General features: G+C 44.2%; 1 pseudogene; it reads right to left on the bottom strand.

Annotated features, from left to right (window-relative positions):
* Nucleotides 1–20,175: 20,175 nt before the first annotated feature.
* LOC135052411 (5S ribosomal RNA) lies at nt 20,176–20,294 on the bottom strand (annotated as a pseudogene).
* Nucleotides 20,295–21,191: the final 897 nt, after the last annotated feature.

Here is a 21,191-nt window from a genome sequence, read left to right as displayed (position 1 = left end):
TTTGGAGTCCTTTTTTTACTGATATTTGGTGTTTTGGATTTGACATGCTCTGTACTATGACATTGGGCATCGGCCTTGGCAGACGACGTTGCTGGCATTTCATCGTCTCGGCCATGACTAGTGGCAGCAGCTTCAGCACGAGGTGGAAGTGGATCTTGATCTTTCCCTAATTTTGGAACCTCAACATTTTTGTTCTCCATATTTTAATAGGCACAACTAAAAGGCACCTCAGGTAAACAATGGAGATGGATGGATACTAGTATACAATTATGGACGGACTGCCGAGTGCCGACACAGAGGTAGCTACAGCCGTGGACTACCGTACTGTACTGTGTCTGCTGCTAATATAGACTGGTTGATAAAGAGATGTAGTAGTATGTATGTATAAAGAAGAAAGAAAAAAAAACCACGGGTAGGTGGTATACAATTATGGACGGACTGCCGAGTGCCGACACAGAGGTAGCTACAGCCGTGGACTACCGTACTGTACTGTGTCTGCTGCTAATATAGACTGGTTGATAAAGAGATGTAGTAGTATGTATGTATAAAGAAGAAAGAAAAAAAAACCACGGGTAGGTGGTATACAATTATGGACGGACTGCCGAGTGCCGACACAGAGGTAGCTACAGCCGTGAACTACCGTACTGTACTGTGTCTGCTGCTAATATAGACTGGTTGATAAAGAGATGTAGTAGTATGTATGTATAAAGAAGAAAGAAAAAAAAACCACGGGTAGGTGGTATACAATTATGGACGGACTGCCGAGTGCCGACACAGAGGTAGCTACAGCCGTGGACTACCGTACTGTACTGTGTCTGCTGCTAATATAGACTGGTTGATAAAGAGATGTAGTAGTATGTATGTATAAAGAAGAAAGAAAAAAAAACCACGGGTAGGTGGTATACAATTATGGACGGACTGCCGAGTGCCGACACAGAGGTAGCTACAGCCGTGGACTACCGTACTGTACTGTGTCTGCTGTTAATATAGACTGGTTGATAAAGAGATGTAGTAGTATGTATGTATAAAGAAGAAAGAAAAAAAAACCACGGGTAGGTGGTATACAATTATGGACGGACTGCCGAGTGCCGACACAGAGGTAGCTACAGCCGTGGACTACCGTACTGTACTGTGTCTGCTGCTAATATAGACTGGTTGATAAAGAGATGTAGTAGTATGTATGTATAAAGAAGAAAGAAAAAAAAACCACGGGTAGGTGGTATACAATTATGGATGGACTGCCGAGTGCCGACACAGAGGTAGCTACAGCCATGAACTACCGTACTGTACTGTGTCTGCTGCTAATATAGACTGGTTGATAAAGAGATGTAGTAGTATGTATGTATAAAGAAGAAAGAAAAAAAAACCACGGGTAGGTGGTATACAATTATGGATGGACTGCCGAGTGCCGACACAGAGGTAGCTACAGCCGTGGACTACCGTACTGTACTGTGTCTGCTGCTAATATAGACTGGTTGATAAAGAGATGTAGTAGTATGTATGTATAAAGAAGAAAGAAAAAAAAACCTCGGGTAGGTGGTATACAATTATGGACGGACTGCCGAGTGCCGACACAGAGGTAGCTACAGCCGTGGACTACCGTACTGTACTGTGTCTGCTGCTAATATAGACTGGTTGATAAAGAGATGTAGTAGTATGTATGTATAAAGAAGAAAGAAAAAAAAACCACGGGTAGGTGGTATACAATTATGGACGGACTGCCGAGTGCCGACACAGAGGTAGCTACAGCCATGGACTACCGTACTGTACTGTGTCTGCTGCTAATATAGACTGGTTGATAAAGAGATGTAGTAGTATGTATGTATAAAGAAGAAAGAAAAAAAAACCACGGGTAGGTGGTATACAATTATGGACGGACTGCCGAGTGCCGACACAGAGGTAGCTACAGCCGTGAACTACCGTACTGTGTCTGCTGCGACTGGATGATAAATAATGATATAAAAAATATATATATATCACTACTGCAGCCGGACAGGTATATATTATATAATGACGGACCTGCTTGACACTGTCTGTCAGCAGAATTAGTTTTTTATAGAATAAAAAAAAAAACACCACACAAGTGAAGTCACACGACGAGTGTTTAACTTTTTCAGGCAATCACAATATAGTATACTACTAACTATACTGGTGGTCAGTGTGGTCAGGTCACTGGTCAGTCACACTGGCAGTGGCACTCCTGCAGCAAAAGTGTGCACTGTTTAATTTTAATATAATATGTACTCCTGGCTCCTGCTATAACCTATAACTGGCACTGCAGTGCTCCCCAGTCTCCCCCACAATTATAAGCTGTGTGAGCTGAGCACAGTCAGATATATATACATAGATGATGCAGCACACTGGGCTGAGCAGTGCACACAGATATGGTATGTGTCGACTGAGTCACTGTGTGTATCGTTTTTTTCAGGCAGAGAACGGATATATTAAATAAAACAAAACTGCACTGTCTGGTGGTCACTGTGGTCAGTCACTAGTAAACTCTGCACTCTCTACACTTCTACAGTACTCCTAAGCTCCAGTAAATCAGGTCAATCTCTCTCTCTCTCTCTCTCTTCTAATCTAAATGGAGAGGACGCCAGCCACGTCCTCTCCCTATCAATCTCAATGCACGTGTGAAAATGGCGGCGACGCGCGGCTCCTTATATAGAATCCGAGTCTCGCGAGAATCCGACAGCGTCATGATGACGTTCGGGCGCGCTCGGGTTAACCGAGCAAGGCGGGAGGATCCGAGTCTGCTCGGACCCGTGAAAAAAACCATGAAGTTCGGGCGGGTTCGGATTCAGAGAAACCGAACCCGCTCATCTCTAATATAAACATCAGCAGCAGTCAGGGCTGTTTCTAGCCAATTTGGCTCCCAGTGCGAGATTTAAAAATGCGCCCCCCCATTGACATAAAAAAATGTGCCCCCCCCCCAACACATAGATTAAAAAAAAAACTTGCGCGCGCACCCGGCAAGGGGGCATGGCCTCATCTAAATGGGTGTGGCCTCATTTAAATGGGCATGGCCTCGTCTGAAAAGACTACCTCACAATCCAGTTTTTGACCCTGCTCCAACAGATCACGACCACCACAGGAAAAAAAAATTCTACCATATTAAGCCCCACACAGTAATGCCCCCTGCACCATATTATGCCACACACCGCAATGCCCTTGATACATTAAATCCCCACACTACGGCAGGCAAGAGTCCCCATTTCGCACATTACGGCAGGTGTCCCCATATTACACATAGAGAGAGAGAGAGAATACTTACAGAGGTGATTACCGCTCTTCGGCTCGCCTCACCAGTCGCTCCTCGCGCCGGCCTTTCCCTCCTCCTAACTTGGATCCCCCTCTGTACTCCGCTCGGGGTGGGGGGGGGAGTTTCGCGGAGTGATGGGGTTGCATCATGACGTAACGACGCAACCGCGTCATTCCGTGAAACTACACCCCCCGAGCGGGTTACTCAGGGAGAAATAGGAGGGGGAAGCAGGGAGCCACAGTTAGTGCCGCGGCGGGCGCCCAGTACGGTTGCACTACTCGCCTGCCCCAAGAAACGGCCCTGGCAGCAGTATACAAATATGTTTATAATCGCATAACAGAAGGATTATGGACTGTGGTGATATATAAAGCCGGACAAGCTTTTAACCACTAATCCATAATATAGAGTATAGAGAGATTATATATTACCACATGGAATATATATGTGGCAAATAATTGTATATATATTTGTCAATAGTTTCTGTCTCTCTTCTGTAATGAACATTTATACAGACTAGACCTGTGCAATAGACATGGCCTGACTATATACAAAAGCTGAACCAGCTATCGGATTAAAAATTTAAGGCTACTGTCAGCAGAGTCATTCTGAATTAATTGAACCACATGATACTATCATAACTGTCTGCAAGTATTAAAACCTCAGGTGGAGGCATACTCCCACATTCAGTCAGCATAATAGACGTAGTTATGGCAATTACATGGGAATTGGCGTATATTCCAACATAATAATTCTTATATAATCCTTAAGGCCAATATATTGTTCATCATTTAAGTGATCTAGGAATACCACTGGAAGTTATACTACATATTGATAAACCCCATTTTGAGAACCCTATTAATACCATAATAAGGGCTATCTTGGAAATTTATATTATTGGTCCTAATCGATAATGTAATAAATAACTTTCAAAAGACCTTTGAGATTAGCCATATTGTCAATCACAAAACATATTAAAAAATGATTGAAAATAAAGGATAACACATAGGGAACCATATTTTAATAATTTTTGTTGTATCATTTATTTAGCATATAAGTTTTGATATACACATGTAATTTTTTTCCCATTGCAAGGTATTTTTAATTGTAAACATTAAATGTTATATTTTAGACATAATTCTCTCTTCCTTATAAGTGCACCAACAAAGAGACAATCTTTCTCTATCTCAAGTTGTTCTTCATTTTTATTGTCTGTGGCAGCACCCCCTAATAGTTGATGTAGAAATATTTCATAGAATTAAAACTGTGGATTGTACTTTGATAAATACATATAAATTGACTGGTGCAGAAGAAATTCCCATCCCCGTTTCCCTCTCATTTAGTGTCCCCTTATTCCTGGAGAATCCAGGAATCCTGGTGAAGGGAAAAGCCTCCTAGAGGGTTGCCACCAAATCCTGTAAAATCCAGGAAATCAGGAAGAGGTGGCAACCCTACTCATGCTCCAGTTCTGTGGCCTTGGCTGCCCCTCTGGCCTGTTGAGGTCATGTATTACTACTGCCAGCAGGTCCTGGGCTGCCGCCTTCGCCTCATCCTCCATACCGTGGGATGCACACATGCCGCTCAGCAGCTCACTCCACGTGAAGAAACCTGAAGCAGCGCAGGGCTGCACATGTAAGAGAAGTTGTGGGGGAGGCCAGGTAGGCGAGGGCAGCGGCAGCATGAGAACCGCTAAACGCCAGGGAGGGGAAGCCCAGTGCTGTGCGGTACAGGTATTATCTGTATCCTCTTAATAGGGTTATTCTCACCTGCCTAGCCCACAGGATGCCCCCCGAGCAGTAGTACAGTCTAGGCCTTAAAGTTGACTGGGTGCAGGGGGAGTTGCGGTCCCTGGAAGCATCTCAGACTAATAGCAGCTGCACCCTCGGTAGTTACGCCACTGGCGGAAGATATTGGCACATTGCTGTGCCCATCATTTGCCAATAGAATTTCACATTGAAAGCAGAGACATTTTTAGTTAGGACAAATGTCACAGAAATATGACAAAGTTGTTAAAGTCACTGTCATTTTGTTTGATGCTTCAAGATTTAATGTGACATTTGGTATTCTCCTGATATTGTCAGCTGTACCTTTATAGGCTACTTGTGTATTCTTATCTACTTTAGAAAACATAGAGAATTTGGTTCCCATTGGAAATCATTTTGTTATGACCCCTTCTTTGAATGTTCCTTCGTTCAGATGCTGATATATATTTTGAAAGTTGCTAGACGGGTTGAAATTCATTCTTTACAGCAGGTGGTATCTTTCAGTTATTTTTCTGTTTCCACAATATATTTATCCTTTGGTAACAGAACTACAGTCAAACATTTATCAGATAGCATGTTGTTATGATCTACTCAGATTCTTTTATTCCAGTTTGTTTTCTCAGATCATCCGGCTATTTTGATAAAAGGTCTACAAAAAAATGTAACTTGGGGACACCGATAGAATTCTGAAAGAAAGTAGACTTTTTTTTAGTGTAGTATAGGTCTTCAGTGCTAATCTCCGGGAAACTGTCTACTTATATTTTTTCTAAGAATTCAATGGCAGTATAGTAAACTATAAGGGCTTTATCTAGCATGGATTTTGTAGGAGAAGCTTTTTAAGGGGCTTGTGAGGATGTCTGATGGCAAGTAAAGAGCATGTGGGGATGTCTGATGGCAAGTAAAGAGCATGTGGGGATGTCTGATGGCATGTAAGGGACATGTGTGGTGTGTTGTGAGTATCTGAGAGGTCTGATGCTCATGTGAAGGATCTGATGGCATGTAGATAGATGAAAGGGGCATATGGGGAGGTTTGACTGCCTGAGGAAGTGTTTGGTATGCCAAGAAGCAAAATGCAAAAGTTCAAAGTCAGAAAATGCAGTCAGAATATAGAATTTTAATTACCTACCGGTAAATCCTTTTCTCGTAGTTCTTAGAGGATATTGGGGTCCACATTAGTACGATGGGGTATAGACGGGTCCACTAGGAGCCTTGGGAACTTTAAGAAATCAATAGTGTGCACTGGCTCCTCCCTCTATGCCCCTCCTACCAGACTCAGTCTAGAAAGTGTGCCCGAGGAGACGGACATATCCTGAGGAAGGATGTAACAGATCAGTGGTGAGATTTCGAACCAGCACACACGAACAAGAGTAAAGCCATTCTTACCAAACTTGAACAGGAACAGCAACAGCTGAACCAACAACAATACTTAATGAAGTAACATTGCAGGAAAAGGAAGTGCTGGGCGGGCGCCCAGTATTCTCTATGGACTACGAGAAAAGGATTTAATGGTAGGTAATTACAATCCTATTTTCTCTTATGTCCTAGAGGATACTGGGGTCCACATTAGTACCATGGGGATGTACCAAAGCTCCCAAACTGGGTGGGAGAGTGCTGAGATTCCTGCAGAACTGATTGACCAAACTGAAGGTCCTCAGAGGCCAATGTACTGAACTTGTAGAACTTAGGAAACGTGTTCGAACTAGTGACGTGCACTGGAAATTTTTTGTGTTTTGGTTTTGGATCTGGTTCCGCAGCAGTGTTTTGGATTCGGACGCATTTTGGCAATACCTCCCTTAATTTTTTTTTTCCGGATTAGGGTGTGTTTTGGATTCAGGTGTTTTTTTTTCCAAAACCCCTCAAAAACAGCTTAAATCATATAATTTGGGGGTAATTTTGATCCGATAGTATTATTAACCTCAATAACCATAATTTCCACTCATTTACAGTCTATTCTGAACACCTCACACCTCACAATATTATTTTTAGTTCTAAAATTTGCACAGAGGTCGCTGGATGACTAAGCTAAGCGACCCAAGTGGCCGGCACAAACACCTGGCCCATCTAGGAGTGGCACTGCAGTGTCAGAAAGGATGGCACTTAAAAAAATTGGCCCCAAATAGCACATGATGCAAAGAAAAGAGAAAAAGAGGTGCACTGTGGTCGCTGCATGGCTAAGCTAAGCGACACAAACACCTCATTATCACAGAATTATCCGTTCTAATCAATGGAATTATTGGTCCTAGGTCCAAATCACTGGAAGAAAATGACAAAATCACAGGAATTATTTGTTCTAATCAGTGGTATTATTGGTCCAAATCACTGGAAGAAAATTACAAAATCACTGGAATTATTTGGCAAGATCACTGTAATTAATAATTATAAATCACTGATAATAATTGGTAAAATCTCGCTATCGCCTGCCTAGTGAAGTGGAATATAGATGGGATTTTGTACCGGGGACACAATAACTTCATCAATTGTCTAAATCCCAATGCACTAATGGCAGAAAACGGGCGCACGTCTAACACCGCACTGATTATACTGAGAACTGATTATACTGATCAATCACTGATTATACTGAGCACTGATTTTACTAATCACTGATGATACTACGGAGAACTGACACTGAGCAGCGAGAACAGCACTGGACTATTGTACTGTAGTATACTGGTCCCCACAATGCAGCAAAGATATTGAGCACTGATCCGGAGAATAGAACTGAGTCAGACACAGAGCTGCAAGATAACGCTATGGCCTACTGTACTGTACTACTATATACTGGTGGTCACCACAATGCAGCACTGTACTACTATATATACTGGTCCCCACAATGCAGCACAGATATTGAGCACTGATCAGGAGAATAGAACTGAGTCTGATGCGGAGCTGCAAGATACAGCAATGGACAACTGTATTATACTACTATATACTGGTGGTCACCACAATGCAGCACTGTACTACTATATACACTGGTCCCCACAATGCAGCACAGATATTGAGCACTGATCCGGAGAATAGAACTGAGTCTGACACAGAGCTGCAAGATACAGCAATGGACAACTGTACTATACTACTATATACTGGTGGTCACCACAATGCAGCACTGTACTACTATATACTGATCCCAACAATGCAGCACAGATATTGAGCACTGATCCGGAGAATAGAACTGAGTCTGACACGGAGCTGCAAGATACAGCAATGGACAACTGTACTGTACTACTATGTACTGGAGGGCACAATGCAGCACTGTACTACTATATACTGGTAATGTTTTTATTTGAATATTGCAACCTTCTTACATTTTATTTACATATTTACAAATTTGCAACAAATAAATAAAGTAAAAACTGAACAACAAACAAAATTTTCCATTTGTTCCTAACACTTTTCCCCCATTTTACATATTCCCTTTAATTTTTTTTAATTCCTTAATTAAAACAACTTCTTTAAGAACCCTTCTTTTCCCGAAACTAGCCTCCTCCTCCTCCTACATACTCCCCCCTCACCTGTTCTTGAGCCCATGCATACTTCTCTCGCACTTCCTTTCATTCCACACCACCACCTTTCACTCCACTCTCAACCCGCCCACCCACTCACCTTCTATACCATTCACACTACTTTCATCCTGGACAATCCAACATTTAAATGAGAAGTCAATAACAAATCTAGGCAGCTCTTCCAGTGTACGTAACCATTTAAAAAAAAAAAACAATCTCAATCTCGAAATTCTATTTCAACTAAAGTGTGAGATAGTTATAGAAAAGTTTTTACCAGTACCTGGAGGCTAGAAATCTTCCATCACCCAATAAGGGGGCTTTAGCCGTCGCCACAAGTGGGACCAATTGGTGACATCCAATCTCTCCTCCATTTCCATCATCCGCTTCACCTCGTGCAGTATTAAACCCTCCACCACTTCGCAGGGAAGGACTTTATTTCTCAATGAAACCTGACACCGTGCATTCCATAAGTGATACCTGACAGCTAAACTTATCATAAAAATTGTGCATAAATCAAATTCCTCATACCCTTTGAGTGCCCCATATGCCCATCCCCAGTAATCCAGACCAGAAAGACAAGGTATTCCTAGAGCGCTTGACACTCTTCTGTAAATGTCTATATTAAAAGGACAGTGAAGCAAGAAGTGGTCCATACTCTCCTCCTGACCTTGACACTCCTCCCGTGGACAATCACGATCATCAGATCTTCTAAACTTCAGGTTCCCCCTAACGTAGAGCTTCCCTTGGAATGCGAGCCAGGCGATGTACCTAAATTCCAACGGGATCCTCTGAGAATTTAACAGAGAAATCCCTTCTGAACATACAGTTCCTGGGCAATCCTTCAGGGCCAATGGGACATGGAAGTGAGTTTGCAAGACCCTCTTCCCCAACTCCTTCCTACTGAGATCTCTTAACTCCCCCACTCCCAAGCCCCACTGCCCAATCACTCTCAAGCACTGGATCACATAGATGGGGAGGTGGCCTCTTCTCGGCCGAGTATTTCTCAAGTGACCTCCTTCTATCCATACTGTGAGGAAGGGGGATATCCATTCCCTAAAACCGTCTGCCCACTGAGGGGGGTCTCTGAAAACAGACCCCAAAAATTCATTTAAAAAAAGCTGTTATAAAAAATACCATCGGGTTGACCATATCCAGGCCCCCCTTGGTCCTCAGTTTGCATGCAATGCCTCTCTTGACCATATTCATTTTGTTTCCCCACAACAGCAGGAAAAACAAAGAGCCAATTTTAGACCACAGTGGTTGTGGCAAAAAACATACGTAACTGACATATAAAAACAATGGGATCAGATAGGTTTTACACAAGTCAACCCTTTCCCTCAGAGTGAATTTCCATCCTCTCCAGCTTCTTACTTTCCGGGTCGCCTCTTCCAGTTTCCTTTCCCAATTTGCTGTGGCATAATCGCCCTGGTCGAATCTTATTCCTAGAACCTTAATTGGATGGCTGGCCACGGGGAGGCTGTCCGGAAGGTTGAATTCTCTACCTTCCTCCCCCATCCAGAAAACTTCACACTTGTCCTGATTTATCATGGATCCCGAGGCTCCTGAGTATTCGCCTATCAGTTGGTCCACATCACAGGCCCCTGTGTTTGACGACAGAACCACTGTGACATCATCAGCATAGGCAATTACCCTTAGTGGTTCTCCCTGGCCCAGCTGCACCCCTCCCACCATGCTGTACTCAATCCTCCGAATAAAAGGATCGATCGCAAACACATAAAGAAGAGGGCTCAGGGGGCAACCCTGATGGACACCAGAGTTCACCACAAAGGCATGCCCTACCCAACCATTAACAAGAGGGAGGCTCTCGGCCTTGCTGTACAATATGCGTAGCCAATTGACTAACTTAACTGGAATGCCATACTTTTCCAGCAAAGTACAGAGGTACTCATGGTTGACTCGGTCAAAAGCTTTGGACTGATCCAATGCCAGTAAATACTTCCCCCACTTCTCAACCTTGCATTGCTCTATGTGGGTAATTCCAAGTTGTTCGCTCGCTAGCTGCTTTTAGCAGCATTGCACACGCTAAGCCACCGCCCTCTTGGAATCTTAGCATAGCAGAATTGCTAACGAAAGCTTCGCTAATTTTCTCGTAACGATTACTCTGCAGTTTCTGAGTAGCTCCAGACTCATTGCAACCAGCTCAGTCCTTTTCGTTCCTGGTTTGACGTCACACACACACCCAGCATTTGCCCAACCACTCCCCCATTTCTCCAGCCACTCCTGCGTTTTGCAACTCGAACGCCTGCGTTTTTCCGCACACTCCCATAAAACGGCCAGTTTCCGCCCAGAAACACCCACTTCCTGTCAATCACACTACGATCAGCACAGCGATGAAAAAGCTTTGTTATGCCGTGAGTAAAATACCTAACTTTTGTGTAACATAACTAAGCGCATGCGCTCTGCGAACCTTGCGCATGCGCAGTAAGCGACTAATCGCAGTATAGCGAAAATCGGCAACGAGCGAACAACTCGGAATGACCCCCTATGGCCTCCCGGACACCAGGGACAGCACTAAATGTGCTTCGACCTTTCACAGTACAATGCTGAGAAGCAGAGAGCAACTGCCCGGAAAATTCCATCAGCCTATTGAATATGCTTTTTGCCAACACCTTTCTATCCTTATTGAGGAGTGCTATGGGGCGCCAGTTCTCAATACGGACCGGGTCCTTACCTTTAGAGAGTAAGATAAGTGCAGAAAGCCTCATGGAGGGAGTTCACCCTCTGCCAGGCCACTATTAAAAACCTCCACAAAACGAGGTGCCAGGACGTCTGAGAATTCTTTATAGAATTCAGCTGTTAAACCATCTGGCCCAGGTGTCTTTTTATTGATGTTAAACCCCCAATTGCTTCTCTGACCTCCTCCACAGATATCTCACTCTCTAAGCAATCAATTGAGGCATCCGGTTCCACGAGCCCTGGTATCCTCCCTAGAAATACCTCCATCCTTTCTCTGCTAAGTGCCTTCTCGGACAGCAGATCAGTGTAATAGGTTCTGATGACTTCCAGGATGCCCTCTCTCCCCTCCTGCACGACACCCTTTCTAACAATCAGACCTCTGATTTCTTTTATCTCGATCCTTCTCCTACAACTCTGGTAGGGATCCGGGGAATGGTATTTTAAGGAATCCCTCTCCTGAATCAAAGACGAAAGTCGACTATACTGCAACTGCAGCATCCGAGATTTCACCTGGGAGTTTTCCCAATCATCTCCTCTTTCAGAGATCAGGAAATCCAATTTCCTCTTCAGAGTACAGTAGGCACTTTTCTTTACCAAGTTTTTCTTTGCTACCAGCCATTTGAAAAACCCTCGGGTCCTCTCTTTGACCTCCTCCCACCACTCCGATCTACTCCATCCTGCCTCCAACAGTGTTTCCTGTGCTTGGAAGAATTCCCTAAAGAACTGTCTTACCTTCTCTTCCTTCAGGAGCTCTGAGTTCAGCCTCCATAGGTTCCTCCCTTTCGAGATGGACTGTGAAGCATTCAAAGAAAAAGTCAAGAACCCGTGATCCGAAAATTCCACCAACCTTACCTGTGAAGGCAAAGTCTTGGAAGTTTCTTTAACGAAAAACCTATCTATTCTGGATCTACTCTGACCACTAAAATAAGTGTACCCCGTGAGGTCTGGGTGATGTCGAATATAAACATCAACCAACCCAGCCTGCCTAACCATTGACATTAAATAATTTGAATCATAGCCCAGGTTTTTTTTGGCACCTCCCCTGTCTTTTGGCCTAAATACGGCATTGAAATTGCCACCAAAAACAACCTGCTGGGCCGTAAAAAGAAATGGCTTGATCTTCTTGAAAAGGCATTTCCTATCCCAGGCTGTCTGGGGCCCATAGATGTTGATCAGCCTTAGGCCATGCCCTCTCAAGGTGACATCTAAGATCATACACCTTCCAATTTGTAACTCAATAACCTTGTGCACAGTTACTATGTCGGCAAAAAGTACCACCACCCCACCGTAAAGCTCATCTGCAAGAGACCAATAGGAGGGCTCACCTCTCCACTCGCTTTTGGCTTTGTGGAGAACGGTCAACCTGCTAACCCGGGTCTCCTGCAAAAACAAAATATCAAAATCCTGGTTGTTAAAAAAATCAAAAGCCATAAACCGAGCTTTATCGGAAAGAACGGAAGCCACATTAATCGTGGCACATCGTATAGGGTGGAGATCCATGTTTCTTTGGTGATTGAGTTTCACTACCCATTTTCCTTATTCACTTATCTCCACCACCTCCTTCACCATCGCCACCACCAACACCACATTCCATTCTTATGACAGCCTCACCTTCTTTCATCCCGGCTCCCTCCACACCTGAACCAGGATCTGGGGGTTTCCGGGCAGGATCCATTGAAGGCGAATCCTTCTCTATTGTGGATTCCTGCACTCCCTCCCCAATTTCCTCCATGTTTGATTCTACATGATCACCTTCCTCCTTGTCCTTCCCCACTAATGTAGATCCTACCGGGTCCCACTCCAACTCACTTTCTGATTCTTTCCCTGAAACCTCCGTCAAACTTCCTTTTCTCTCCTTCTTTCTTCCGCCTTCCCCACTCCCTTTCTCTCTCTTCCTTCTCTTCCTTACTTTCCTTTGCTTTAGCACTAGCTCTCCTTTTTCTCTCATTATTTCCCCCTCTTCTTCGTCCGTAGGTGCCCCTTCAAACCTATTGAAAAGTAGTAAATTTTCTTTAATTATCCCTGCCTGCCTTTTTCCTCCCTTTACTACTAGTTGGAATCCCTCATCTTTCTCTTCCTTTCCTTCCTTTCACTTCCCTCTTCCTCCTGCCAACTTCCATTACACCTCCCCTTCTTGTACCTTCACTGATCCTACTTGCACATTTTTCTCTCTTTCTTCGGTCTCCTTTGCCCTCCTCTGTGTTACTAACTCCTCTAAACTTTCTCTTCTCCTCCTCCATTCCTTTGTTTTCACCGCTTCTGGGCACCTACTATATGGGTGACCTTCACCCCCACATAAATTGCAACAAATTATATCTGTTGCAATATATGTGGCCCAGTCCGCCGCATAGATTGCACTTGACCGCGTCGCACTCATGGTTCAAGTGCCCAGGGTCACCACACCTGAAACAAGTCTTTGGCTGACCCTGGTAGAACACCTGAATGCACTCTCGGCCAATGTATGCGGCGGAGGGCAGATGTTTTACACCTTCTCCATTTCTCAACAAGTGCACATTTGCTGACCAAGTTCCCCCCCAAACCCCAAGTGTATAATCAGTTTTTTCCAAACTTAATACCTTTTTGCATTGCCTGCTGAGCCAGAATTTGATGTCATTTTCCGGTATTGTCTCATTTCTTACCAGTATAGAAACCTTAATGCTTTCAATCCTCCCCCTCATGAAAAAGGAAAATTGATTGAAATAACCACCTTCCTCTAGGTCGGTTAATTTAAAGAAGCATTCCTGCATCACCCTGTTTGCCATAAAGGCCACGTCAAACTCTTTCGAGTTCATAGGGTGGATGCAGGAGTATAATTGTCTGGCCGAGAACCCTAGGGCAAAGAATTCCCTCAAAAAACCTACCGAAGAAGGAGTTTCCCCTTTCCCATTCCATTTAAAATGGATTATTTTTCTCCTTCCAAAGCCTTCCGCCTTCCCTCCATCTCCCCAAACATCATCACTTTGTCCTACTGTCACTGGTTCACTCAGTACCTTTGCATAAGATATGTCACCGTCCTTGGATGTACCACCTTTACCTGCAACAGGGACAGGGACAAATACAGGGGCAGGGGTTGGAAGAGGGACAAATGCAGACTTCATTTGCATATATTTTATAACAGGCACAACATTTTTACTTTTATCTTTATGTTTTAATGTTTCTGTACTTATCAATTTTGCTGCTGCTCGCATCCTCTCTGGCACTTGCAGTTCTCCATAAACAGTGTTCACCAGCTCCATCTCCTGTTTCAACAGCGAGCTTTTATCCAGTCTCGGCTGTCCTTGTACCATAGCAGGCTTCTCCATATTCCCTCCTTCTTTATTTGTTTTATCATTTTTACATGTGTTTTCTTTATTACCGCCTTGGTCCCCCTCCCCCCTGAAAAGCCCAAGTGGGTCCCCTCCACCCAAACAAATTTCTGGAGCCCCCCTTGCCTCCTTCACTCCTCCACCGCCAGGGACACTCATTTCCTGCCTGCTGTTTCCAGCCGCTTTGCAGATTTCCCTGCTGACCGGGACTTCCGCTGACATCACCTTCCTTTCAGTCGGGATTCCCGCACGGGTCTTTTCTGTCTCCTTGCTCTCTGAGTTTACCGCTCTGGCCACCGCTTCTTGGTCTTCCTGCTGCCTCTGCATCGCCGCTGGCTCACCTTCGTCCACGGACCCCGGCTTTTCCTCTGTCTCCATGACAACCGGAGTTTCCTTCTTGTCAGTTGCCGTGTCACCGGGGTTCCCTCGGCTGCTGCATTGGTCTTCTGCTCCCGGGACCACCTCCACACTGATGTCACAGGGAAATCCTTCCTGAAGCCGTGCCTCCTGCATCGCTGGCTCCTGCTGCACTACAGGGGAATCCTTGGCAGAAGGCAATGCTGTTAACCCCTGTTGCGCCGGCAGATTTTCAATACTGCTCTTCTTGCAGCTTTCTTCCCTGGAAATTATCATTTTCTCCTTAATACGAGCATGGTACTGTGTCAAGTCCTCTATTTGATTTCTATACCTCTGCCTCTCCCACACTTGACCTTTATTCTGTCTTTTCTTTGCTGTCATAATACGGTTATTCATTTTCTTTGACTCCATTATTAGCTCCTGTAATGACATCTTGGATAATATTTCTTCAGTGTCAGATGTGTCTTCAGAAGTAGAATTTTCCCCCAATTCTGACACTTCTTCCATGCTGCTTTCCTCTTGATTAACCCCTAACCCCCCCTGGTATCCGCAGATTTCCCTCCAGGGGCTGGCATGCCCCCAAAGGTACTCTCCGCTAACTCAAGGGGCTTGGGGGATGCATCATACCATGAAATTGATTCTTCAATTTTAATTTTAGTTTTTCCAACTAGCGGCACCTGCCGCTCCCCTCTGTACCGCAGCTTCCCCCCAATCCCCTCACGGGGACCCCCGGCCATTTTGCAGCATTCTCCCCGGGAGCTGCACTACCCCCAGGGATACCTGCTGCTAGCACGGGAAGGGGGGCTGCCCTGGACAGGGACCCTTCTCTGGATTTGTTTCTTTGCTGTGCCGTTCGCTGCTCCCCTTCTCCGGACGGACCCGCAGACACCACTTTCCCTTCTACGGGCGGGCCTTTCTCAGAGCCGGGATACTCTGCTCCCACCGCCTCTTGCTTTGAGGTACCCCCCTCTGCACGGAGGGGGTGCTTTGCCTACCTCTTGTTTTCACAGGTCCCTGGCATTCAGCTTTAGTCTTCTGCATCTTCCCTTTTGCTTCCTTCACAGCAGCAGCCGCCGCAACACAGACAGATGTTCTGATGTTCTCTTTCTTTTTCACTTTAGCTGTGGAGGCCAATGCCCCCCCCCCTTCTTCATCATGATGATAGGGCACCACCAGGCACCCCCTGATGTTTAGGAATACAAGAACCAGCCAGGGCCCTCCAGGCAGGGGATTCCCCTGCTGCAGCTGCCCACTCCCCAGCTCCCACAGCTGGGAGAAGGGGCGGGATCCCTCAGGTAACCAGATGAAGCCCAGGAGCTCCTGCAGACACATCCAGACACGTCCAGAACTGAGTCTGACACGGAGCTGCAAGATACAGCAATGGACAACTGTACTGTACTACTATATTCTGGTCCCCACAATGCAGCACAGATATTATGCACTGATCCGGAGAATAGAACGGAGTCTGACACGGAGCTGCAAGATAATGCTATGGCCTACTGTACTGTACTACTATATACTGCTGGTCACAATGCAGCACTGGACTACTATATACTGGTCCCCACAATGCAGCACAGATATTGAGAACTGATCCGGAGAATAGAACTGAGTCTGACACGGAGCTGCAAGATACAGCAATGGACAACTGTACTGTACTACTATATACTGGTGGTCACAATGCAGCACTGTACTACTATATATTGGTCCCCGCAATGCAGCACAGATATTGAGCACTGATCCAGAGAATAGAACTGAGTCTGATACGGAGCTGCAAGATACAGCAATGGACAACTGTACTGTACTTCTATATACTGGTGGTCACAATGCAGCACTGTACTATTATATACTGGTCCCCACAATGCAGCACAGATATTGAGCACTGATCCAGAGAATAGAACTGAGTCTGACACGGAGCTGCAAGATAATGCTATGGCCTACTGTACTGTACTACTATATACTGGTGGTCACAATGCAGCACTGTACTACTATATACTGGTCACCACAATGCAGCACAGATATTGAGCACTGATCTGGAGAATAGAACTGAGTCTGACACGGAGCTGCAAGATACAGCAATGGACAACTGTACTGTACTACTATATACTGGTGGTCACAATGCAGCACTGTACTACTATATATTGGTCCCCGCAATGCAGCACAGATATTGAGCACTGATCCAGAGAATAGAACTGAGTCTGATACGGAGCTGCAAGATACAGCAATGGACAACTGTACTGTACTTCTATATACTGGTGGTCACAATGCAGCACTGTACTATTATATACTGGTCCCCACAATGCAGCACAGATATTGAGCACTGATCCAGAGAATAGAACTGAGTCTGACACGGAGCTGCAAGATAATGCTATGGCCTACTGTACTGTACTACTATATACTGGTGGTCACAATGCAGCACTGTACTACTATATACTGGTCACCACAATGCAGCACAGATATTGAGCACTGATCTGGAGAATAGAACTGAGTCTGACACGGAGTTGCAAGATATAGCAATGGACAACTGTACTGTTCTACTATATACTGGTGGTCACAATGCAGCACTGTACTACTATATACTGGTCCCCACAATGCAGCACAGATATTGAGCACTGATCCAGAGAATAGAACTGAGTCTGACACGGAGCTGCAAGATAATGCTATGGCCTACTGTACTGTACTACTATATACTGGTGGTCACAATGCAGCACTGTACTACTATATACTGGTCACCACAATGCAGCACAGATATTGAGCACTGATCTGGAGAATAGAACTGAGTCTGACACGGAGTTGCAAGATATAGCAATGGACAACTGTACTGTTCTACTATATACTGGTGGTCACAATGCAGCACTGTACTACTATATACTGGTCCCCACAATGCAGCACAGATATTGAGCACTGATCTGGAGAATAGAACGGAGTCTGACATGGAGCTGCAAGATAACACTATGGCCTACTGTACTGTACTACTATATACTGGTGGTCACCACAATGCAGCACTGTACTACTATATACTGGTCCCCACAATGCAGCACACTGAGCACAGATATTGAGCTTTTCAGGCAGAGAATGTAGACACGTCCTCTCTGCTCAATCGACATTGCACGAGTGAAATGGCGGTGACGCGCGGCTCTTCATATGGAATCTCGCGAGAATCCGACAGCGGGATGATGACGTTTTCCCCCATTCGGGTTTTGCGTGTTTGACGGGAAGAACCGAGGCTGCCTCAGACCCGTATAAACCACATGAAGTTCAGGGGGGGTTCGGATCTCGACGAACTGAACCCGCTCATCTCTAGTTCGAACCCGACCAAGTAGCTGCTCGGCAGAGCTGTAAAGCCGAGAAACCCTGGGCAGCCACCCAGGAAGAACACACCGACCTAATAGAGTGGGCCTGTACTTTAGGAACCGGCAATCCTGCCAATTAATAAGCCTGCTGGATAGTAAGCCTGATCAAGCTTTGAAGCAGGACACCCAATTCTCTTAGGATCATAGAGAACAAAGAGCGAGTCAGATTTTCTGTGACGATCCATCCGCTTCACATAAATCTTCAAAGCCCTCACCACATCCAAGGACTTTGAGGTAGCAGAGGTGTCCGTAAGCACCGTAAGCACAATAGGTTGGTTGATATGAAATGCAGACACCACCTTAAGAAGAAATTGCTGACGCATTCAGCTCTATCTTCATGAAAAATCAAATAGGGGCTTTTGTGAGACAATGACCCCAGTTCTGACACATGCCTTGCAGAAGCCAAGGCCAACAGTGTAACGGTCTTCCACGTAAGAAACTTTACGCAACCTACTGTAAAGGCTCAAACCATTCCGATTGTAGAAACTGCAATACCACGTTGAGATCCCAATGTGCCGTGGGAGGCACCAAGGGCGGTTGGATGTGCAGAACACCCTTTAAGAACGTCTGAACCTTAGGGAGGGAAGCCAATTGTATCTGGAAGAAAATGGATCTGGACTTTCAAGGAGCCCAAACATAGGCCCATATCCACACCTGACTGCAGAAAAAGGAGGAAACAGCCCAGTTGAAATTCCAATGAAGGAAATTTCCTTTTTTCACACCACAAAACTTATTTTCTCCAAATACAGTGGTAGTATTTAGACGTTACCCCTTTTGTGGCTTGGATCAGGGTTGGAATAACACTGTCCTGGATCCCCTTCCAGGCTAGAATTTGATGCTCAACCTCCATGCCATCAAACGTAGCCATGTTAAGTCTTGATAGACGAATGGCCCCTGTTGTAGAAGATCCTCGCGAAGAGGCAGATGCCAAGGGTCCTCTAGGAACTTCTCCGGTAGATCCGCGTACCAGGCCCTTCTTGGCCAGTCCAGAGCAATGAGAATTGCTTGAACCTTTTCACCTTTTTATTTTATTGAGATTTCTTGGGACCAATGGAAGAGGTGGAAACACGTAAACCATCTGGTAGACCCATGGAGTTAAGATAAAACTTATAGGGATAGTTCCGCAACAGGTTGTTGATACAGACGTTAACCAAAATAGGTTCTTGGTCTGTGACCGACTTTAAACAAATAATGTACACTAAGTGTATCAATTACCAGTCGGTGGTGCTCCCAGAGTCAGTAGGTTTAAAGCAAAAAAACGAAGAGGAGAAAGACTCTTTGTTGGGGCACTCTTTGTCAAATATTAGACATTTAAAACATAACTTTTAATAATTATATTAAAAATAAAGTGACACAGTTAGTAGAGATATGTTTACAAATAGTGATGCATATCAATTATGCTTATCTTAACAAATTATTTAACAAATGTAAAGATAATAAACGCCTTGGTGAAGATTGTTAGTAATTAATAGATAATTAATTAAGCTGGGAATAGGTCTGTCTATAATGTACGACAGATTGTTTTTCTGATCCCAGAAAGAAAAGGATACCTTGGTTTAGTTACCTCCGTGTTTATGAATGCTTCCAATGAAAAGGAGAGTAGATGTGATCTGACAAATTTGAATGTTGCCTATGTGGGTTCTTGAACACCTTCTGCTCTATGTTTAGGCAGCCGTGTACCCGGGAAGGCTTTTGCTTAATAAATATTGTATCATTCGACTTTTTGCTACAGACAGAAGTCTGAAAATCCGAATAATTGCTGATTTGGTATGAGAATATACTAATCACACAAGTAGTATAATAAAGATAAATGGAGAAAAAATTAATTGGGTATATAGTATATGTGATAGTTACTGCTAGATTTTTTAGGATACAGGAAAGACAAGGTAAAGAAAAAGATGGAATAATTTGAGGGGGTGTCTTACTTCTGCTGTTCAGCTGGGTTGTTTACTGCACCTGGTGTTCACTGCTGGTCACCCACCCAGTTACTGACCAGGCCTGCCACAGATTTGCTTCCAAGATCGAACGGGATCAGGCGTATCCTGTGGAGTATGGCCGTAATCTGCTGAATGAGAGAGTATGACTACCAAAGTGCTTCTGCTGTCCAGATTAGTGGATGAGAGAGCATGAAATTTATAGGCTGTATATCAGAAAGAACACATATAAGCTGTATATCAGAAAGAGCATACATCAGAAAGAGCATAAACCAATCATTTGGCTGCTATTACTAATAGAGGACTAAATGCCCTAGGTTCTTGTCAATGTTATTGGCCTATACAGGTTAAATACCAAAAGAAGAAATCCTTGCTCCACCTTGCAAAAAGGATATTTTTCTGAGAATATGGTTTTTCTGATCCCTAGTGCAAGGCAGACATCTGTGCACTGTTGTTGATAATTTAATATCAGATTAAATAGCAAATTAAGCAATAGAGAATAATGAAAAAACAACAAAACAAACACACACTGGTTTGCTATTTGTAAGAAAAAGGCTAAAGTATTATGTAAATTGCTGCTTTGAAAATAAAGGATAGTATTGTGTTTAGATCACATAGATATATCCATCACAGTTTTACTCCTATTGCAATTTAAAGCACATAAACAAAGGAGGTCACTAGATAAGTAATGATAATAGAAAATAATATAGTAAATCTTTATGTAAATTGCTGCTTTGAGAATAAAGGATAGTATTGTGTTTAGATCACATAGATATATCCATCACAGTTTTACTCCTATTGCAAATTAAAGCACATAAACAAAGGAGGTCACTAGATAAATAATGATAATAGAAAATAATATGGTAAATCTTGTTGCCCTAAATGGGCGCTTCCTAGATAGATAATGATAATAAAAAATAATATCTTGTTGCCCTAAATGGGCGCTTACTAAACCGTAGTATTCCTTGTCTGGGAGTGGGCTGCGCAGTCCCACTGGATCCCACTACACCAAACGGACCGTTTCAC

This window comes from Pseudophryne corroboree, chromosome 2 (assembly GCF_028390025.1).
Source record: "Pseudophryne corroboree isolate aPseCor3 chromosome 2, aPseCor3.hap2, whole genome shotgun sequence".
Classification (NCBI taxonomy): domain Eukaryota; kingdom Metazoa; phylum Chordata; class Amphibia; order Anura; family Myobatrachidae; genus Pseudophryne; species Pseudophryne corroboree.
Note: the sequence above shows the minus strand (reverse complement) of the source record. Positions and strands in the feature narration are given on the sequence as shown.